The sequence below is a fragment of the Lithobates pipiens genome, unplaced genomic scaffold (genome assembly GCF_037356315.1).
Source record: "Lithobates pipiens isolate NorthernLeopardFrog02 unplaced genomic scaffold, aLitPip1_a1.2 Scaffold_16, whole genome shotgun sequence".
NCBI lineage: Eukaryota > Metazoa > Chordata > Amphibia > Anura > Ranidae > Lithobates > Lithobates pipiens.
This window is the reverse complement of record NW_027507748.1, coordinates 446393315-446417854: the sequence shown is the minus strand read 5'-3', so window position 1 is coordinate 446417854 and position 24540 is coordinate 446393315.

The window sequence follows — 24540 nt, the reverse complement described above, 5'->3', positions numbered from 1 at the left end:
GTTCCCATTTCATCTTGCCATATGTGTGGATGCCTGTCTCAGATGCTGGGAGAGCTACCCTCCATCCCCACATACAGATGAGCCCTATTTTAACTTGTAAATGCATTACTTACCTTGCAATTAAACTGTACCTTAATACTACACTCAGGTGGCGTTTCCTGTGTCCTCCCCTCCTTTTCATCCTGTTTACAGAGCTGGATTTCTCTGAGGACAGCTGCTGCCTTGTATCCTACTTTAAGAATGGACCCCCATGAACTAATGGACTAACATTTTTGATTTATTGCCTACTACTTGTATGGCCGCAGCCACACCATCTTTTTCACTTAGTTATCTTTTTGTCACTGATGACACACTGATGGGCATTGATAGGTGGCAGAGGTGGGCATTGGTAGGTGGCACTAGTAGGCGGCACTGGTATGCACTGGCTGTCCCTCTGACAAAAGTCGGTGACTGGCTTTCTATTAGAAAAAAAAGCAGATTACCTACCTAGCTCATTGGCTGACAGCTGATCACGTAGTAAGGGGCCAGGATTGGCCCCTTACTCTGATCTGTAATCAGCAGAGTCTCATTGACTATAACATTTTGCAAATAAATACCGTATTTTTCGCTCCATAAGACACACCTGACCATAAGTTGCACCTAGGTTTTAGAGGAGGAAAACAAGAAAAAATATATTCTGAACCAAATGGTGTACTAAAATAATTACCAATGCCCATGAAATGTAGCCTGACCAGTGACAATTAAATGCAACCTTACCATTGCAAATGAAATGCAGCCTGACCAGTGCCCATTAAATTCAGGCTGACCAGTGCCCATAAAATGCAGCCTGCTCATGAAATGCAGTCTGATCAGTGCCATAATGTGCAGCCTTACTTGTGCCATCTCCACCTTGCACAGACTGACGTTCCTGTATGCATCCGCCTGTCAGAAGACAGAGCAGCCCGAGCATATGCCGCAGCCTGTACTTTATTCGACCACTTGGGCTGCTCTGTCTTCTGTCTGTGGCCGTGAGACAGGCCCAGCGGGAGATCACCCAGCGCTCATGGGAGACGGCCACACCGCCACTGGCCCAGTATTGTAACATGGCGGCTGCGATGGGAAGGAGACCTGGTCAGTATTCACTCCATAAGACACAGAGACATTTTCCCCCATTTTTTTGTGTGTGGGGGGGGAGTGGCGTTCTTTTGGAGTGAAAAATACGGTAATCTCTCTTCATAAATTTAGGCCAAAATGTATTCTGTTACATTTCTTTGGTAAAAATAACCCAAATCAGTGTATATTATTTTTTCGTAGGTAAGTTAGTCTACAAACTATGACTGAGGAATAATCATCAGCGTTCTAACTTTACAAAGAATACACATAATAGTGCAATCTGAGCGGCTAAGATAGAACACGAAAAGCACATAATGAAGGAGAGTAAAAAAAAATCACAAGAAATTCTTTAAAGTGGATGCAAACCCACTCTCATCCTTTCTAAACTACTGCAATATTGGTTATCTAGAAGGATATACATACCTCCTGCATATATATTTATCTGTCAAATGTCTCCCCTCTGTCTGATATGAGACCCGAAAAACAGCAGATTTTGTGGGTGGGTCTGTTTTCCAGGGCTCAGTGGGTAGAGTTGTGATGTCAGTAGACTCCCCGCCCACCTCTACACTCCCCTTATCAACATACATTTTCTCCTGTGTATTTCTTACACTGAACTTGCTATGATCACTAACATCCAGTCAAAACCCAGAAAAGTCCCCACATGACTTCAGCATGCCAAATTATGCTGAGGTGTGGAACAGCCAATCCTTGCAGAGCAGCAGAAGAAAGGAGTAGGAGGGAATTAAAAAAGAATGCATGTCTTAGGCTAATGCACAAGATATGTAAATCACCTGCCACTCACAGCAAGGGGGAGGATTTGACAAAGTTTTTCTCTGTTTGTCAAGATTTATCTCACTGAACAATAAAAGAGGATTGTTCAGAGCTGGATTAACTCTTTGTGGCAAGACTGGGCTCAAATGATAGGAAATCTTATACTCTACATCAGGGCTCGACAAACCCCAGGTGCCAGGTCGCCAATGCGACCAGAAATCGCAACCTGTCGCCTAAGCTGCCACCAGCCCACTCACTATTGATGCCCCAGACATGCAGCAGCATTAACACTGACTGCCGTCCTCCTCCCTCCTCCACACTCAGCGGCGCCGCGCTAAGTGTGTGAAACTGACAAGCAACGGAGAGAGGAGGATCTGTCAGATTTGAGCTTGATGTCGGAGTGGGCGGGACCCGGCTGCTATCAAACACCAGCCAATGGGATCTGGGCGGGCCGCTACGTGTATGTGGGTCGCCCCTTTTCTTAAGCAGCCCAATCGTTAGCTGGTGTTTGATAGCTGCTGAGTCCCGCCCACCCCGGCCGGGTCCCACCCACCCCGACATCAAGCTCAAATCTGACAGATCTGCCTCTCTGTTACTTGTCAGTTTCAGACCCCGGCTGGGTCCCGCCCATTCCGACATTAAGCTAAATTCTGACAGCTCCTCTGTTACATTTCTGTAACAGAGTGCTCCGTGTGAAACCTTCCAGTGCCACCTGCCACTGCCAATCAGTGCCACCTGCCACCACCAATCAGTGCCACCTGCTACTGCCAACCAGTGCCACCGCCAATCAATACCACCTGCAGCCACCAACCAGTGCCACCACCAACCAGTGCCACCTGCCAGTGACAATCAGTGCCACCTGCCACTACCAACCAGTGGCACCTGCCAGTGTCACCGTCAATCAGTGCCAGTGCCATCTGCCACCACCAATCAGTGCCACCGCCAACCAGTGCCACCTGCCAGTGCCAATCAATGCCACCTGCCACTACCAATCAGTGCAACCTGCCGCCACCTGCCACCACCTGCCAGTGACAACTAGTGCCACCGTCAACCAGTGCCACCTGCCAACACCAACCAGTGCCACCGCCAATCAGTGCCATCTGCCAGTGACAACTAGTGCCACCGCCAACCAGTGCGCCTGCCAACACCAACCAGTGCCATCTGCCAGTGACAACTAGTGCCACCGCCAACCAGGGCCACCTGCCATCACCAACCAGGGCCACCTGCCACTTCCAAACCAGTGTCACCTGCCAATGCCAACCAGTGCCATCTGGCAGTTCCATGTGCCTGCCAGTGGCAACCAGTGCCACCTGCCACCGCCAATCAGTGCCACCTGCCAGTGCCACTGCCAATCAGTGCCACCTGCCACTACCAATCAGTGCAACCTACCACCACCTACCAGTGCCACCACCTATCAGTGCCACCTGCCAGTGCCACCAGCAATCAGTGCCAACTAGTGCCACCACCAACCAGTGCCACCTGCCAACACCAACCAGTGCCACCGCCAATCAGTGCCATCTGCCAGTGACAGCTAGTGCCACCGCCAACCAGGGCCACCTGCCATCACCAACCAGGGCCACCTGCCACTTCCAAACCAGTGCCACCTGCCAATCAGTGCCACGTGCCATCGCTAGTGCCACCTGCCAGTGCCAATAGTGCCACCTGCCAGTTCCAAACCAGTGTCACCTGCCAATGCCAACCAGTGTCACCTGCCAGTGCCATCTGGCAGTTCCACGTGCTTGCCAGTGCCACCTGCCAGTGCCAGCCAGTTCCATCTGTTGCCAGCCTTACTCTTTCTGGTCAGCCCATAACCCTGATGTAACAGCGTTTCATTGGAGTTATTGACTGGGTGCTCCATTGTGAGTTAGGGATAGGGGGTGAAAATGAGTGGCCTTACCCCAGGAGCTGACAATCCATATCACTCTAAAAAACAACCCATGCTCTACATTATGACATAAAAATGCCTAATAGAATTAGACTTAACATTAATAAGTCCCCGGGACGAGATGGCTTGCACTCGAGGGTCCTTAAGGAACTCAGTCAAGTAATTGCCTGAACTTTTTTCCTAATTTTTATGAACAGTCTACTGACTGGAATGGTACCAGTTGATTAGAGAAAATCTAATGTAGCACCAAAGTTTAAAAAAAGGGCCAAGATACATCCCTGGGAATTACTGGGCAGCACAGTGGTATAGTGGTTAGCACTCTCACCTAGCAGTGAGAAGGGTCGCTGGTTCAAATCCCAACCACGACACTACCTGCCTGGTGTTTGCATGTTCTCCCTGTGCCTGCGTGGGTTTCCTCTGGGTACTCCGGTTTCCTCCCACACTCCAAAGACATGCAGGTAGGTTAATTGGCTTCTGTCCAAAATTGGCCCTAGTATATGAATGGGGACCTTGGATTGTGGGCTCCTTGAGGGTAGGGACTGATGTGAGTGTGCAATGTACAGGGATAGGGACAATTGTAGACACTCACTCAGGTTGACTGGATGTCCACTGGATGGACTGGTGTCTTTATTCAACCTAACTAACTATGAACTATGAACTGACCAGTTAGCCTAACATCAATTGTATGCAAGCTCTTGGAGGAGATGAGGGACTATATACAGGATTTTAGTAATAAGAATGGTACCATTAGCAGTAATCAGCATGGATTCATGAAGAATCGTTCTTGCCAAACCAATCTATTAAACTATGAGTAGGTTAGCTGCCATCCAGATAAAGGAAGGCCCATAGACATTGTGTATCTGGATTTTGCAAAAGCATTTGATACAGTTCCCCATAAGCGTGTACTGTACAAAGTAAGTTCTGTTGGCAAGGACCATAGGGTGAGTACATGGATTGAAAACTGGCTACAAGGGCATGCTCAGAGAGTAGTGATAAATGGGGAGTACTCAGAATGGTCCGGGGTGGAAAGTGGGGTCCCCCAGGGTTCTGTCTTGGGAACATATTAATTATTTAATTTATTCATAAACGACCTGGAGGATGGGATAAACAGCTCAATCTCTATATTTGCGGACAATGCTAAGCAGGGCAATAACTTCTCCTCAGCACATGGAAACCTTGCAGGAAGATCTGAACAAATTAATGGGGTTGGCAACTACATGGTAAATGAGGTTCAATGTAGAAAAATGTAAAATAATGCATTTGGGTGGCAAAAATATGAATGCAATCTACTGACAAGGGTGAGAACCTCCAGGGGAATCTAGGATGGAAAAGGGCCTGGGGGTCCTAGTAGATGACAGGCTCAGCAATGGCATGCAATGCCAAGCTACTGCAAGCAAAGCAAACAGAATATTGGCATGCATTAAAAAGAATATCGACTCCAGAGATAAAGCAATAATTCTCCCACTCTACAAGACTCTGGTCCGGTCGCACCTGGAGTAAGCTGGCCGGTTCTGGTCACCAGTCCTCAGGAAGGATGTACTGGAACTGGAGAGAGTCCAGAGAAGGACAACAAAATTATTTCTTACTTGGTTTCTTCTGGTCTATTAAACATAAAATTAAAGGCAATAAGTACCTGCTGTCAGCTTTATGTACTCTCTGCGTAAGCTAGATTCTTATCAGTTACATTGTTCCCAGCTATTTTGAGGACTGCAGAGCCTATCCTCTCTGTTATGTAGAAGAATAGAGGGGGATGTGTTTGTAGTAATACAGTAACATACTTCTTGTGCTATGGTGACAATGCTGTTTCCCCGTATGTAGAGTACAGTGAGTGAGCATTGCGATAGTGCAGATACCCCTTGGCTTGGCAGGAGATTTGCTGATCCCCTACAACTATCAAATGACAGCAAAAGAAAGGAAAAAAGCAAAATGTTATACTGTACATTTTTTACTATTAGATATTATAATGTTCACTTATTTTGTTCTAATATTATACAGGCACAATTCTTTTTTTTTTTTTCAAGCATAATACAATGTTAAACGTCTGAGCAACCTAACAAGAGGTCTGGGCATTGCCATGTAGGTTCCCACTTTAAGAAATTTGTAAATGCATGAAAAGTCTGGCAGATTTCAGGAGGGACTGCCTGCTTGAAAAACATAAAGTTGTGTACTGCCCATTGATGGTGCCTGTGTTAATGAAATGTTCATTTTAAAGGTGAGTTACAAAATTGCTTAATCTAAAGCATTGTTCGTCTTCTTATATTTTAAAGATCATAAAATATAGAGTGAATTAATAATACAAGGATTATAAAATTGTACTGAGGAAGAAGAGACCTGTAGCTCTTTTGCCAGAATACCATATAGCTTAAATGGCAGCAACTTAGCATAAAGTTAGAAAAGTTTGATTTTAAAACTACATTATTGTATATTCTTTGAAAAAATATTTTTATGACCATATGAAGAGAGAAATAGAACTCAGTTCTTATAATTATAAAGGAGATATTTTATAGTTTAACTTTCCAGCTAAGGTGAATTATGTTCTTATGAATATTACCAAGCTTTAACATTACACTACATGAATCCTTATGCTTTCATTAGTGTTCTTTTGGCTGTTGCTGTTTATGTGAAATGAAGTCAAACAGAATATTAATCAAGGTTATGAATTGTTCAAAGACTATCGCTGTCAGTTCATCAGAAAAGGATTCCCAGGGAGTCATAAAATCAGTGGGACAAGTTATTTCCAAAACCCTAAATAGAAAATTACCGAAAGTATATTCATCTAATATTAAGTTTCATTTATCCACACCAGTTTATACGTTTTTAACATATCACCTTTTGGTTCTATTTTTATTCACCCCATTAAGCTTGTGATTAAGCAGTTAAAAGAACCAGCTGTTCCTCTCACTTTAGTCAGTCGGTCACTTCTGGGTCCCATGATATAGATACTATCAAGTAGGTTTGGGCTGGCGCAAAAAAAAGAAACCTCTAATGACCCCCCAGTATGTTGCTAGAAATAACTTAAAAACGAGTTAAATGGACTCTAGCCAGCCTGTCAATATCATTCAATTTGTTTGTCTGGCTATCGGCAACAATTATCTAACTATCAGGGCCTGCTCCTATGTCACTACTGTCAGTGAGCACATAAACTTGAGAAAGTGATATGTGATTGAGGGCTGCCACCTACTGTATTCCTAATGCCATTCCCAAGCCAACCAGTAGCATGCAAAATGTAACACTGTGACATCCTCCAGCAGCATTGTCCCATTCCTGATGACATTCCCAAGTCAACAGCCACCAAATAAGGTGTAATATTCCCATCGCACACGTTCGTGTAGATGACTTGAGGCAAGTGGATGCAGTAACAACTATCACCTGGAAACCAGTATCAACATAAGTCAGAAATATGAATTTCCAGCATACCATGGATCTTCAAGATGGCCTCCAAAAAAAGTGATCATATCAAAGCAGTATAGTGTGACATTTCTGGGCCATGCAGGACCCCTTCATCAGACATGTGAAGGGGTCCAGGGTGGCTTCAAAACACCACAATTGCCTGCTGTTATGTGATCTCTTTAATTTTTGGAATGCTATATTGAAGATCTATGGTCTGCCGGCAATATACCATTCCTAATGGTTTCCCCAGGTCAATAGTCACTGAGCAGTTACCAGGAGGTAACACTGAGCTGTCCTCCAAAATTTGACGATGTGGAGCCTTCCTTTTTTTTTTTTTTGTGAGGCAAGCATAGTTTTTGCCTAAACTGAGCCCAATGATTAGGCCAACCTGAAGCGTGGTGGTTATGTTTTTGTTTTTTTCCTTTTTCCTCTTAAATGTTTATCCCTGAGCCCAAATGTTAGAACCAGGTCAACTGGCAGTCTTTAATGCTGACCCCGAGTCCAAATGCTAGAACCTGGTCAACAGGCAGTCTTTAATGTTGATCCCTGAGCCCAAATGCTAGAACCAGGTCAAAAGGCAGCAACCAAAAACAACAGAGGAAAGTGCTTTGCCACCTAACAATGCTGAGGCCCAGTATGAGTTAAGTACCAATATTTCCAAAAACTTGATACTATGTATAGATACATTTTGCATAGGTATTTGAATTGTTAGAAGACCTATTGTTACCACAAAATATTCTAACAGGTCATCCACAAGTAAGAAAGTGAAGAGGTGCACCAAAAGAACAATGTAAAACATGTTTACAAATTAGATTACAGGTAGCAAAATAAGGACTGGTTGAAGCAGGGTCCGTTCATAGTCAGCAAAAATATGTCTGCAACAATGTTCTTCTGTTTCTAATGCTGCACAATCTGCAATGTCAAGTTTGTCTACTCAGGTAGACATGAGTGTGACTGATTCTTATGCCGCATACACACGATCAGACTATCTGCCGGACAACCTGCCGGACTATGCAGCTGAGGTCCGCCAGATTTTCTGAACAAGCAGACCTGCCCACACATGACTGGAAGAGAAGAAGGAAAAAGAAGAAGCAGAAGAAGCAGAAGCAGCAGAAGACGGCAGCGCCAGAAGACCGGGCCAACTCTAGTAAAAGAGCTGGAAGAAGAAAGTGGAGGCCCGGCAAGAAAAACCGAAGAGCGGGACAAGACCCCCGAAGTCTTAAGAAGACCCCCAAAGTCGGAAGAAGACCCCTGGACAGCGGCGGCAGCGATGGAGAAAGCCGGGTTCCTCCACTAGTAAAAGAGCTAGCAAAAGAGCAGAAGATAGCGGAGGAGTCCAGTGAGAAGACCCCCGAACACGGAAGAAGACCCCCCGGAACTGTCTAATAAAGTACTTTAAAAACCTGTGTTTTTTTTTTCCCTAGGTGAATGGGTAGGGTTACATAGTACCCCATACTCATTCACATAGGGTAGGGGGCCAGAGTCTGGGAGAGAGCCCAGATTCTGATAAGCCCCCCGCCCGCTGACCCCGACAACAAACGGCCAGGGTTGTCCGGAAGAGGCCCTTGTCCTCATCAACATGGGGACAAGGTGCTTTGAGGTGGGGGCCCTATGGCCCCCCTTCCCCAAAGCACCCCCCCCCCATGTTGAGGGCACGCAGCCTGGTATGTCTCAGGGAGGGAGCTTGCTCATCCCCACCCCCTTTCCTGACCGGCTGGGCTGCGCGCTTGGATAAGGGTCTGCTATGGACTTTGGGGGGGACCCCCACGCCGTTTTTTTTCGGCGTAAGGGTTCCCCTTTAAATCCATACCAGGTGACAGGGCTAGTGAGCTTTCAATCTCGCTGATGGAGGCAGCAACATTGACTTCCTTTGCAAGGTTCTATCTACCTGGATGCCACGTTCAAAATGAACGGACTTTACTCAGTGTTTGGCAAGTCAGTTCATTTTAAAAGGCCGGCGGACTAGCACACAGATGGGCGGACTGTCCGCCGGACTGCCGAGTCCAGCGGACTTCTTTCTAAGTCTGCTGGACTTTTGGGAAGAAAAAGTCAGCCAGAGCCCACACATGGGCGGATTTTCCGGCGGACTCTGGTCCACTGAACCAAGTCCGCCAGATAATCCGATCATGTGTACGTGGCATTAATGTAACAAATTAAATTTCTTTATCGTACATCATAGGACACAGAGCCTTAAGCATTTACTTAGTGGGTTATAGCTACCTTCAGGTGTTGACACTGGCACACCCAATACAGGAAGTTGAGACCCCTATATAACCCCTCCTTCCAGGAGTACCTCCGTTTTTTCTCCAGTGTCTAAAGGTGTTGGCACGAGTGAAGATGTGCTCTGCGGCGCTCTGCAAGGTATCCATGATGGATTTAAAAAGCCTCCACAACCGGATCCATCCTGCCACTGCAGCTCCAGGATGGTCTCGCATAGAAGAACAAGGTTTTGCCTGTAACGCTCCTCTGAGGTCCGGACTCTAGGAACCAGGACTAAAGCTGTCCTGAGGGGTGCTATACATGGTTCAAAGGAGTGGAACTCCTATTAAAAGGCCCCCAGTCTTTGAAGGTTTAACCATGCTGCAGTGAGGAAAAGGTAAGAGGAAAGCATAGAAACTGCAAAGTCCACCTATGACTTTTCTTTCAATTATATTGTAAAATGCCTTAAAAACTCCTCTAGAGGGAGTAATAGTGTATAGACCCTGTTTAAATCTGTGCTAATACAGCGTGTCTCAGCAGCGGGGGGGGGGGGGGGGGTCTAAATGGGGAAACTGGATAGGGATACATGTTATGTTTAAACAAGCATAAATCTGAAAAGCTGATGAAATGGCTGTGTAAATGCCCTTCCCCCTCCCCTGCCACCCACCTCACCTCTGAGGTGACTCTTGCTAAAGCACAGGAAAGGGCGTGGCGCATAGACAATCAGGCTCACACCTGAAAAAGCTTAACGCTGATACTCTGGGAAACAGACAGTGTCTATCAGAGCAGCTGACGCAAGGCTGCCACAGGTCACAGAAGCGCTGGTGCACATGAGGGGTTTACACAGACATTTGCAGTACAGGAAAAAATGTATTGTTTAGCATTAGATCATTCTATGCTACCACTGTTTTTCCCACTATTGTGCAAATAATTAGAACAGTCCTTAGAGTACTTTTGCTTTTTGTGCTTTGCACTATGGCTTACTACTAAGGCACCAAAACCACCCCCAGGTGCTGGGAACTCCAGACATGCCTCCACATTGTCATCCTCTCTGGAGATACCTGACATGGCAAGCCAGGGTGAGTCATTGGAAGCAATTGGTGGTGCAACTGCTTCTCACACTTCAGCCCCTGTATACGTGACTGAAGATACCTTTTCCTCTGCCCTGCAAGGCTTAGAAGGAAGATTAGCGGCTTTAATCACATCCTCCATTAAAGGGGATAAGAAGCGTGCTAGGTCCCTCTCTCCCACTCCAAACCCCTTACCAGGAGAACAGTGGGGAGAGAATGAGGTATTACCCTCATACGATTTGGAAAAACAAAGTGATTACTCCTCTGCGGAGGAAACAACAGTTGAAATTTCAGCTTCACAATCTGAGGTACAAATCCTTATGGACATGGTTTGCTCCACATTCATGCTACCCCTAACAGAATCAGCTGGAAGTCTTGTTTCTTCTTTGGGTTCCTTGAAACCTTCATGACCGATGCATGCGTTTCCACTCCACACATTACTAAAGAAGCTTATTTATACCGAATGGGATCATCCGGATAAGCATTTTCTCTGCCAAAGAGATTTTCAGTTCTCTATCCTATGGAGGAAAAATTCACCAAAAAATGGAAAGTTCCAGCAGTAGATGCTGCGATTTCCAGAGTGAATAAAAGTTTAACTTGTCCAGTAGACAATACACAAATGCTAAAGGAAACCTACAGATAGATAAAAAGTTGGAATTCCTGTTAAAATCCTCTTTTTCTTTAGAAGTTACTGTTGCTCAGCCTGCAATTGCAGTTATAGGCTTCTGTCAGTCCTTAAAAGACCAGTTCACAGAAGCCCTTTACGAGCTTCCTGCACAACAGGCCAGTGAGTTGGCCGATTTACCAAAAGCATTATGTTTTGCCATAGATGCTATAAAGCGTTCTATTCCCCAGGCGTCTCACCTTGCACTTGTGCTAGTACACATGTGCACATTGGCTAAAGGGTTGATCTGCCGAAGCACCCTGCAAAAACCTACTGTCTAGTATCCCATTTCATGGGGAGAGACTATTTGGCAATGATTTGGATAAATACATCCAGACAATTTCCAGTGGAAAAAGTACTCTTTTGCCAGTAAAACAAAAGTATATTGTCCTTAATTTAAACTGACCTTCTCTCCTGCGCCAAGCGCATCCACCTCTAGGCAGTTGCAATGGCTTCCACTATCAGATTCCAGAGGAAAATCGCAGGGTCAGGCCCAGGCTCAAAGGAAGACCTGGAGCCGCAAGACTACAAAGCAGAATACTAAGACCTCTTCATGAAGAGGCATCTCCCTCCACCAAGGTGGGGGGAAGACTTCTGCATTTCGCAGAAGTCTGGCAGAGGGAAACTCAGGACAGATGGGCTTTCTCCACAGTGACTCTAGGATACGAACTAGAGTTTCGGGAGTTTCCACCATCTCACTTTCTGAGATCAAATGTTCCCAAGGATCCAGGGAAAAGACAATCCCTGTTTCAAGCATTAGACCAATTATTGACTCAAGGGGTAATCATACAGATCCCCACAGAAGAACAAGGCTTAGGTTTCTATTCAAACCTGTTTATGGTACCAAAACCGAATGAAGATGTCAGGCCCATTCTGGATCTAAAAAATCTAAATCGGTTCCTAAAAATTTGCTCATTTTGAATGGAGTCGATCAGGTCAGTGGTCTCCATCCTACAAGGCAGAGAACTTCTGGCGTCCATTGACATCAGGGACGCATATCTGCATGTCCCTATATTTCCCACTCACCAAAGGTTTCTGTGATTCGAAGTGGAACAACAGCACTTTCAGTTCCGGCCTTGCTCTTCGGTCTAGCCACAGCACTATGGGTATTCACAAAAATACTGGCCCCACCTCTAGCCAGGTTAAGGGCACAGGGAATAATCGCGTTGGTGTACCTAGACAATCTATTGTTAATAGACCAGTCAGTGACTCACTTAAGGCAAAGCGTACGCATTACAACCAGTTACCTGGAAAGTCTTGGTTGGATCCTCAATCTAGAGAAGTCTTCCTTAAAACCAGTAAGAAGACTGGATTACTTAGGCCTGATAATAGATATAGGCCAGAAAAGGGTGTTCTTGAGCCTCCAGCAAAGATCAGCTCCATACAAGAGTTGGTATGGATGGTCAGGTCAAAAGCAAATCCTTCAATTCGCCTTTACATGAGGTTGTTAGGAAAGATGGTAGATTCATTCATAGCAGTCCCCTATGCCCAGTTCCATTCAAGACTGTTGCAAAACAGAATCCTCTCTGCTTGGAACAAGACGATCCAAGCTTTGGACTTGCCAATGCGGCTGTCCCCAAGAGTGTCTCAAAGCCTCAGTTGGTGGTTACGAAACCAGAATTTGCTGAAAGGGAAATCCTTCAGACCAATAATCTGGAAAGTAGTAACGGCAGATGCCAGTCTCTCAGGCTGGGGAGCTAGAGGAGACGACTGTCCAGGGACAGTGGTCAAAACTCAAAATAGCCCTGCCCATCAACATCCTAGAGATTTGGGCAGTGTATCTGGCTCTGAAAACCTGGAGCTCTAGGTTAAAGATTTGTCCAGTCCAGATTCAATCTGACAATGCCACGGCTGTGGCCTATATCAATCACCAAGGGGGCAACAAGAGTCTCTCAGCTCAGAGAGAGGTGAACCATATCCTAACTTGGGCAGAAAGGAATGTCCCTATCGTCAGTTTTCATTCCGGGAGTAGAAAATTGGCAGGACTATCTAAGTCACCAGCAGTTATTCTGAAATGTTTCGGGCTGTTTGCCAAAGATGGGGGACTCCGGACATAGATATTCTAGTGTCCAGATTCAACATGACGTTGGTCAACTTTGTGTCCAGAACAAGGGATCCACTCGCATACGGATGCGCTGGTAATCCCGTGGATCAGTTTTCACGGATCTATGCTTTTCCCCTGATTCAGTTGCTTCCTCGACTTCTTTGCAGGATCAAGCTGGAAAGAAAGCCGGTAATTCTGGTAGCACCAGCATGGGCCAGAAGGTCATGGTACGCAGAGATCGTAAAGATGGCAGTGGAGTGTCCTTGGCCTTTCCCACTAAGGCCAGACCTGCTATTGCAGGGGCTGATATTCCATCCTACTTTACGAACGCTAAATGTAAAGGCTTGGCTATTGAAACCCACATTCTGAAGAAGATTTTTTTTGAAATTGTACATATATATATATATATATATATAATTATTTCTTATGTTTTTATAGATTCTACTATTTTGTAAATTTAAGTGTGCTAAAATGGATCATCCCTGAAGAAGGAGTAAGATAACTCCGTAACACGTAGGTTACATTGGATGCACAATATTAACCACTTCAATACAGGGCACTTAAACACCTTCCTGCCCAGACCAATTTTGAGCTTTCAGCGCTGTCGCACTTTGAATGACTATTGCGCGGTCATGCTACACTGTACCCAAATTACATTTTTATCATTTTTTTCCTACAAATAGAGCTTTCTTTTGGTGGTATTTGATCACCTCTACAGTTTTTATTTTTTTCCCTACAAATAAAAAAATACCGAAAATTTTGAAAAAAAAAATGTTTTTTTTTTGTTTCAGTTTCAAAACTTTGTAAATAAGTACGTTTTCTCCTTCACTGATGGGCACTGATGGGGCTACACTGATGGGCACTGATAAGGTGGCACTGATGGGCACCAATGAAGTGGCACTGATGAGGTGGCATTGATGGACACTGATAGGCGGCACTGATAGGTGGCACGGATGGGCGACACGGATGGGCGGCACGGATGGGCGACACGGATGGACACAAAATTGTCACTGATAGCTGGCACGGATTGGCATGGATGGGCATGGATAGGCGGCACAGATGGGCATGGATAGGCGGCACAGATGGGCATGGATAGGCGGCAAAGATGGGCATGGGTGGGCACTGATAGGCGGCACAAGTGGGCACTCATAGGCGGCACAGGTGGGCACTCATAGGCGGCACAGGTAGGCACTCAACAGGTGGGCACTCATAAGCGGCACAGGTGGGCACTCATAGGCGGCATTGGTGTTATACTGTACTAATGGATGCCAATCAGTGCCAAACAATAATGCATGCCAATCAGTGATGCCCATTGTGGGCACTGATTGGCATCCATTATGGGCACTGATTGGCATCCATTGTGCTGACCATTGGCATCCCTGGTGGTCTAGGGAGGATTACCTGTTCCCTGGTGGTCTGGTGGCATCCCTGGTGGTCCAGTGTGGGCATCCTCGGGGGGGGGGTGTGCTGATAAACGATCCGCACAGACCCCCCCTGTCAGAGGAGCAGCCGATCACTGGCTCTTCCCATTTACACTGTGATCAGCCGTGATTGGACACGGCTGATCACGTGGTAAAGAGTCTCCGTCGGAGACTCTTTACCAAGATCGTAGTTGCCTGGTGTCAGACTGACACCCCGCAACAACGATCGCCGCGATGTGCGCCCCCGGGGGCGTGCAGCGGCTCATAATCCTGAGGACGTCATATGACGTCCGGTCAGGATTATCAAACCACTTTGCCGCCGTCTATTTGTAATAGGGTGGGCGGCAAGTGGTTAACGCAATTTAACCTTGTTTGTAGAATGCTTTGAATACGCCTATATACAATGTCATAGAAGTCTGTTCCTTTGGAATAAGATGTAGGAAGCAAATGTTTTCTGGTTCTATAAATATATGCACATGGAGGAAGTAATGTGTCCCTTTCTCCTGTTCGGAAATGTATGTTAATATATTATTCTTTGTTTTTTCTTTCTAGGTAAAAATATATAAAAAAATAATTTTATTTTAACAAAATCAATTGGTGTCACAGTCTATGCCTAAAAAGTCCCGCCTTCTTTAAGGGGAAAACTTCTATAGTATTTCATGTTGGGATGTTGGCTACTAATAAGCGGATCTTAATTTATACCTCGCACAATTCTGATTTTTACATTCTGAAGAAGCGTGGGATTTCCAGGTCTGTTATCTCAACTTTAATCAATGCAAGGAAACCAGTTTCCAGAGCTGTATATTATAGAGCTTGGAAAGCGTACGTTTCCTGGTGTGAATCCAAGGGTTGGCACCCTCTGAGATATATTATAGGCAGAATCCTTGCCTTTCCACAATTGGGCGTAGAGATGAAGTTGGCCCTAAGTACTATTAAGGGGCAAGTCTCAGCCTTCTTGGTTTTATTTCAAAGACTGCTTGCTACGCATTCTTTAGTCTGGGGTTTTATGCAGGGGGTGATGCTGATTAATCCACCAGTTAAATCACCTTTAACCCCTTGGGACTTGAATTTAGTCTTGTCATTGTTACAAAAAACGCCATTTGAACCATTACAGCATGTTCTCTTAGTCCTTCTGACTAGGAAGTTGATATTTTTGGTTGCTATATCCTCAGCAAGGAGGGTTTCAGAATTGGCTGCTCTTTCTTGTAAAGAGCCATATTTGATCATTCATGAGGACAGAGTGGTGTTCCAGGGAAGAAAAGTCACTACATTGTCTTGATGTAGTGCGAGCAGTGAAAATCTATTTAAAGAAAACTTCTCCGATTCCTAAGACTGATGTCCTTATTTATTCTGCCAGAAGGTCCTAAAAAAGGACAGGCAGTGTTGAAATCCACTGTTACTAAATGGATTCTGCAAGTTATAATTCAAACTTATGATTTAAGGGGTTAGATTCCCCCTATTCAAGTTAAGGAGCACTCTACTAGAGCGGTTAGTGCTTCTTGGGCAGTGCGTCACCAGGCCTCTTTTGCTCAGATCTGTAAGGCCGCAACTTGGTCTTCGGTCCATATATTCACAAAATTTTACCAAGTGGATGTAAGAAAGGAGGAGGATATCGCCTTTGGGCGCAGTGTTCTGCAGGCAGCAGTATAAGGTCTGGGGGTGCCCTACGGGTTGTGTCTCCCTCCCCTCAGGTAGCATTGCTATGGGACGTCCCACTAAGTAAATACTTAAGGCTCTGTGTCCTATGATGTATGATAAAAAAATAGGAGTTTTATAACAGCTTACCTGTAAGATCCTTTTCTTGGAGTACATCATAGGACACAGAGGTCCCGCCCCTCTTCTTTTATGGTGTTTAAGTATATTGTTTATATTGCTTGGCTACAAAAATGGAGGTACTCCTGGAAGGGGGAGAGGTAATATAGGGGAGTCAACTTCCTGTATTGGGTGTGCCAGTGTCAACACGTGCAGACATGCCTTGTTCGAGCACTGTGTCTGTGAAATCTGTAATGTCCTGTACTGTTATGCCTTCCACACCATCTACATCTAAGTCCTGAGACATTTGTTGGAAAAGGTCTTTGTCTAATATAGCTACTAAATTGCTCTTTATAAAAGCACACCCTATTTAGGCATCAACAGATGCTACTTAGGCCTCATGCACACAGCTGCTGTTAAACTCACATATTTGTGAGTTTAGGTGTTTTTTTCTGCCCTTGAACTCCCCAAATGTTATTGTGCATACATTGATGTTTTTAGAAGTTTTGTAACAGGGGAGTTTGGAGGATGTTTTCTGAACATCTTAAAATTGCATTCAGGAGAGGGATTTTTGGCCACAAAAAACGCTGAACGCTGTTAAAAGCATCTAAATGCACATTTAGACGCTAGGCATGTTTAGCACTTCAGCTTTCATTTATTTCAGTGGCCAGAATAAATTAAAATTCTGGCCAATTATAAAAAAACAACTCTAAACACTCCTGAACCAGTTTAAAATATTGTAGCTTAGGTGAGTTCATAATGATGATTTTCTCCTGTCAGGATAAACAGAGTTTACAAGAAACCAGTGTGCATGAGGCCTTATATGTTACTTTTCCAAAGGAATAAAGTCTACATTCACCCAGTGCCTTGTGCTTGCGGGCACATGGATACCGATTATAAACATGTCAGGGAAAATGAGGAATCTGTAAAATCAGGCATTGGAAAATGTGTCTCTGTCTGCAAAAACAGAGTAGCTACAGAAACTTAGTAGTTCATTTTCAAACCCAGCTACACTGATGGAATAATTTTTCACAAATTCAAGCCGTAATCTTCTGGAGCTTTCTGGTAATACTGCAATTGAAAGCCATTTATTTCAGAAAAGGCTCAAATGGAGGAAAAAAATACCTAAAGAGTTGTCAGAGGATGAACCCCGGTCTAACCACTTTGAATGGTTTTAATATCAGGTTTTCTATGTAGTCATTGGACAAGCAAGCCTGGAGCAAAAACTCTCAAAAAAACTCAACTTTGATCCATGATATGTCATATTTAGACCCCAAAAGGTTTAGCTAAGTAGGGCAAAGTGATGTTCCGACAGAAAATTTGCAAACTGTAACACGGTTGGCTCATATTGACATTGCCCGCCTTACAGCTGAATGTCTTCTGTCTTCTCAAAGCATGCCCATGAAGATTTTTATTTTTTTAAAGCATGCCTCCTTCAAAATATATAAATGATGATGTGAAACATAGCATGTGAGAACTGTTTCGTTGCTATAAAATTTTGCACAGCCATAACTTTCACTCTGCTGCATTTACAAAACCTTTTTGCAGTAATTTCAGTACTCTACTTTTGCTTTCACTCAGTCCTCAGTTTCTGCGCTGATATCAGCAAAGTTTAGTCTATGATGACATCCTTGAAAAATAAACTCATTCTTCACTCTCAGTAACTCTTGAAACATTGCTACAGTCTGCATAACTAATGTGAAAAAAAATTCACATAAAAAATTTGAAAAAAGGACATCCTCATCATACAGTACATCACATTTGCTTTACTAATTACTGATAATTTGTAATTTTCTGATCATCTGTTTCTTTGCTGTTATATATGTTATGAATCTTATCCTTTGAGCACGTGAGTGTAGAAATCAGAAATCAATTTTGCGTTTTTGTCAGAAATTAGCCAACAGAAAAAAAAACTGAATGTGACTTACTGCTGCTAACTCTGCTAAAAGCTGGCACAAAAATACTATTATGAGCGTTTTTCATCCAGTGTTTTTTCTGGCATTATTTTTTTTTTTAACTTATAGTGTGCATGAATAAATGTAAAAGTGAATGGTGCGCTTGTTCCACAATTTAAGTATTGTGTATCAAATGTGTATCAAAAACTTGTTCGTAGCATCAAGATATAATTTTGAATAGTGCACCGATCTTAAACACAATAGCCACATTCAGTGAAACCCTGCAAAAAAATTTGCAAGCAAATATATAATATACAATGATCAAAAATTCCTTATAGTGCACAGACATATAATGTTCACATCCAGTGTAATATCCAGAGTTATAATAGAAAAAACAAAGTCCAAAAAAACTTAAGTGATCCTGCAATGAGTGAAGATGCTCCGGGGTCTCTTCTCCCGCTCTCCGGTGCCTTCTGCCGGGCTCTTCCACTATCTTCTTCCAGCTCTTTTACTAGCGTTGGCCCGGTCGTCTTCTTCGTCGTCGTCTTCTTCATTCTTCTTTCTTCTCTCTTCCGATGTTGACACAATGCTCTCCCCCACTGTAATGCATTGTGCACACCCATTTATATAGGCATGGGGCGTGGTCACCGGGTGATGTCTCCATGTGACCCCGCCCACTTATGACAACAAAGAAGAAGACCGGGCCAACGCTAGTAAAATAGCTGGAAGAAGATAGTGGAGGAGCCCGGCAGAAAGCACCGGAGAAGACATGGGAGAGCGGAAGAAGAGACCCCCAAAGTCGGAAGAAGACGCCCGGAGATGCCTAATAAATTACTTTAAAAACCTGTGTACTGTGTTTTTTTATTGACACTTTTTTCCTCCCAGGTGAATGGGTAGGGGTATGATGTACCCCATACTCATTCACATAGGGTGGGGGGCCAGGATCTGGGGGCCCCCTTATTAAAGGGGGCTCCCAGATTACGGTAAGCCCCCGACCGCAGACACCGACAACCAACGGCCAGGGTTGTCGGGAAGGGGGCCCTTGTCCTCATCAACATGGGGGCAAAGTGCTTTGGGGTGGGGGGGCAGGGCTCCCTTGCCTCAAAGCACCCACCCCCCATGTTGAGGGCATGTGGCCTACTACAGCTCAGGAGGGGGGGTGCTCGTTCGTCCCCACTCCCTTTCCTGACCGGCCAGGCTAGTGCTCGGATAAGGGTCTGGTATGGATTTTGGGGTGAATCCACAGCATTTTTTGGTGTGGGGGTTCACCTTAAAATCCATACCAGACCGAGGGGGGCCAGTATACCCATGAAGGGGGAACCCATGCTGTTTTTTTTTCTTAAAAAAAATTTAATTGGCATGGAGTTCCCCCTAATCATTTGGTAATCAAAGTCACGTCCCTGCTCATTGAAGTCATACTTCAAGTTGTGGGACAAAGTCACATCCACAGTCGTTTGACTGTCTTGCCAAAATCGCGGCCACGAAAACACCGCAAAATCACGTGACTTTGTAGTAGCACAAGTGTGAAAGGGGCCTAAGGGTCTTTTTCCTGCATTGTCTAAGACTATGACTTTTATGCTGGTGGGTGTGGATGCTGTAAATTACCAATGAACAGTTCCTCATATCCATAATTTTTAACTACTTCACACCCGGCCAATGTGTATATATATGGCCAGATGGGAGCTCTCTCCTTCTGATTGAACGTTCAGGAACGTCCTTCAGAAGGAGGGGGGTCGCGTGTGCCCACGCAGCGGTGCGGTCCCGATGCGCTCATGTCACCTGGACACGGCGCATCTCGGATTGGCAGGAGGGCTCTGTGATTGGCCCTCCTGATCACATGATGGCGGTGTCCAATCACTGCCGTCATGTGATGTAAAATGTGATGCTAGGCAACAGGCTCTCCTCTCCTCACACGGAAGTCGTTGCTGAGAAGAGGAGGGCGGATCTCTGCAGCCGGCTGGTGATCAGTGAGTATGAGCTGTTTTTTTATAGCTTTTTACTTACTGATCACCAGTCTAGTGTAAAACACACATGTCCCCAAAACACACATGTCCCCAAATAATAAAAACACATGTCCCCCACATATGTCCCACTAAAATCACATGTCCCAATGATTAAATAATTACCTGCACACATATGTCCGTGATCACGCAAACCAATTATTATACACTTAACAGATTTTTTTTTACCAAAAACATGTAGCAGAATACATTTTGGCTTAAATTCATGACAAAATTTGATTTTATTGGATTTCTTTTAAAAATAGAAAGAAGAAAATATAGTTTTTTTTCCAAATTTCCGCTCTATTCGCTTATATTGCAAAAAAATAAAAAAACTGAGTCGTGAATAAATACCACCAAAATAAAGCTCTGTTTGTGCAAACAAAATGATAAAAATTGAATTTGGGTACAGCATAGCATGACTGCGCATTGTCATTGAAAGTGTGAGGGCTCTGAAAGCTGAAAATTGGTCTGGGAAGGAAGGGGGCGAAAGTGCCCTGTATTGTAGTGGTTAATAATGTGTTTAACTACAAATGACACCTGCTGTATTACTGTGGGAAATATTTTTTCCTGCTTTTTCATTACAAAATATCAAACCCACAAAAGCTTTTAATGAGGATTTCTCTCTAATTGCATCAGATTTTTATTAGATCAGATAAAAGAGCAAATATGGATCAGATTTTAGGATATTTGCTCACCTCTAATAAACAGCTTTGTAAAACGCAAATCCTTAGCAGTGTACCCTATTACTTTTCCATAAGAACTAGCACAGATTGTATAGAGGAAATGCTCCTTTGTGTCACCTCCAATTCCATTAGCATGGATTTTATCTATTCTGTACTCTTAAACCAATGTATTTCTTCATGAAAAGTCTGTGTTATTCCACTTAAAAAATAATTTAATACATTTTCAGCCCAGTGTTTAAAAAAGAAAAAGGTGTTTTAGTAGTTTTGGTGTTCCGCTAGTAGCAGTTCATTTTGACAGGTAGTAATCTAATACAGGACTCCTGACCAAAACAAAGAAAGATTGCTGGACTACAAGGATTTAATGTTGCTTTATAAAGTAAAAACAGGAAATTCATAGTAATTAATCGCTTGCTTTGTAGTAGGATGTAAGTTAGGAGGGAAAGCATATCTGATGTTGTTAAAGGGGTTGTAAAGTTTAGTTTTTTATTTTCTAATTAGGTTCCTTTAAGCTAGTGCATTGTTTGTTCACTTACCCTTTCCTTCCATTTCCCTTCTAAATGTTTTTTTTTCTTTGTTTTCTTTGCCTGAATGTCTCACTTCCTGTTCCTCCTCAGTAAGCTGTTCTGGCTGACTAAACACCGCTTGGATGATGGTGTGAAGTTTACTGAGGAGAAACAGGAAGTGAGAAATTCAGACAAAGAAAAAAAACATTTAGAAGGGAAATCGAAGGAAAAGGTAAGTGAACCAACAATTCACTAGCTTAAAGGGACCTATTTAGAAAATTAAAAAACGAAGCTTTACAACCCCTTTAACTGTAGACTTGGACAAAGACTTGGAAACATGTTGATTTCATTTTTTTTACTTTATGTGATACTCATTCGATGGGGGAGCACTGACTCCCGAAGGAGTGGCTGGTTTGATTTGGGCCTGCACTCTGGTAATAACATCCCACCAACTTGGCTCTCTATCCCCTTGACACAGCTGTGGTACAATACAATACAGTACAATATAATACAATGCGAGGTACCTGTATTATAACCTCAGGATCCACTGGCTCCACCTGCTGGGAGAAAACAGTACGCCACACAACTGGATGCTTAAACAACAGTGTATTTTACTGCGAAAATATTCAAAGAGGTGATTACAGTAATTGCGCTGTCATCCCAACATAGGACGACAGTACAATGGGATTCAATATAAACAATATCAAACAATATACATATAGATAAATACCCGGGAGCTCCCCTTACTTTTGAAGCTATGTGTGAGATCTCACTTAAAGTGCTTGGCCTTTGGTCTTCGCTAGCTAAAATAATTCCTTGTGATTTGTAAGATTAAAGTAGTTTAAGTTGAGGTAAAGGTGCTCCTGATATAACTTCAGTACTTATTCTACAAGGCTTGGGATATCAGAGTACGTAGGCCTCAAGCCTGCTCAGTGTCAGTTGCTCTGCTCCTCCTCCGTGGAACTATAAATCCCAGTGAGGCCTGTGTATGAGTGTAACTGCGTGTGAAAGTTAATAAACTGTGGGCCGTGACCCGCTCACCAACTGGATCGGAGCTCCGTGTAGTAGCTTTGGTCTGGTGACTGCAGCTTGCTTCTCCGTCAGCTGGGCCCGTCGCTCAGCTGGGTGAGCCCGGTCCTCTAATGCTCAAACGAGTGTCTCTGGATCTCTCCAATCTGGTCACTGTCTCTCTGGCACCGTCAGATCACTCGCACAAACAAGCGATATTTGCGTTCCGCAAAGGCTGTGGGCCCTGTCTCCGGAAGGACCTTCACACAGATCCTCACAGGTTGGCCATGCGATCCCAAGAGACCTAAAATGGCTGCTCGGGTTCCTTTTATGTCCTACCCAGCATGCACTGCTGTAGAAAGTTTTCATGGGTAGGTCATCAAGCCTCCTGGGTAAAAGGGTCAACCTTCATATCAAAACAACAGTCACTTCCTGTATAAGTCTTTTGTGCTGTCTTCAAAACAATAAACATCCAAGTTCAGTACCAGTATTTGGCCGCTAGAAGGCGCAAAATACTAAACCAAACAAATGTCCATAGGCTTATGTTTATAGCCTGCAAACACACATTAATAAGCAAGGATGTCAGCGCTACAATGGTAAAGTGTAATTTTTTTTTTTTTTTTATAAAGGTTTTATTGCTATATGTAATCAAGGTACATTAAACAATATTCATATCACAAAACTGGATACATATAAAACTTAAGAGATGCAGATAATATGGTGTGATAGAGGGGTCCAACCGGAATGCTGAAAACAGCCTAATTTCAAGGGAGCACCAACCCGTTGAAAACAAGAAGGTATGTGAAAAGATGGTGGTTTGATGGTGGTCTCAAGATATACAACAGTGATGGCGAATCTTGGCACCCCAGATGTTTTGGAACTACATTTCCCATGATGCTCATGCACTCTGCAGTGTAGTTGAGCATCATGGGAAATGTAGTTCTAAAACATCTGGGGTGCCAAGGTTCGCCATCACTGATATATAATCACATCAAGATATACACAGACATAACAAAATAGTAAAATTATTTAATAATACAAAAGAGTTGTTCAAAACAGAAAGTAACATTCATAGGGTAACAGGAAGCCCCTATACATAAAATTAAAAAATTTCAGGAGTAGTCAGATGTAGTGTGGAGCTTGCCTATATGTTTTGCTGTACAGACCGCTTCGTCAGGGCTTCAATCTCCAAATCTGACTGGAAAAATCTTCTTTGACGCATTTTTCCCAGTGTAATAAGCGGATGTCAGCAAGTTAGGTGTCACTTATGGTCTCCCCTTAGCCTGAATGCACCTGATGCTTCAAAAAGATTTGTCCAGTCAGATATGGAGATTGAAGGCCTGAAGAAGCAGGCTGTACTGCAAAACATAGGTAAGCTCCACGCTACATCTGGCTGCTCCTCTCGTTTTTTGATTTTATGCGTAAGGGCTTCCTGTTGCCCTATGAATGTTACTTTCTGTTTTTAACAACTCTTTTTTATTAATAAATCATTTTTCTATTTTGTTATGTCTCTGTACAGCTTGATGTGATTATACAGTATATCTTGAGACCACCATCTTTTCATGTACCTTCTTGTATACATATAAAACATATCTCCCATCAGAAGCCATATACATTAGATGCAACCTGGCAACACACAACTTGTAGTGTAAAATACAGTTGGACAAGGTACTCCTAGTATGTGTGTGTGTATATATATATATATATATATATATATATATATATATATATATATATATATATATACACACACACACACAAGCAAGGAAGAAAGTAACAGGTATCCAAAATGAGTACCATGCGTACTAAAGCTGTCACTGTTGTTACATATAGCATTGTTTTTTTCATTAAATATTATTTTCATTGTTGCAAAAGTACTAAAAACCCACCAAACAGTGCTGGTAAGTGCAGATTACCAGGTAGTGACAGAGTTTACCGTATTTTTCGGACTATAAGGCGCACCGGATTATAAGGCGCACTAGCAACGACCGGCTGATAAAATGGATATTTCCATATATAAGGCGCATCGGACTATAAGGCGCACCGGATTATAAGGCGCACTAGCAACGACCGGATATTTCCATATATATATAAGGCGCATCGGACTATAAGGCGCACGGTCGATTTTGTGAGAAAATTTAGGCTTTTACGTGCGCCTTA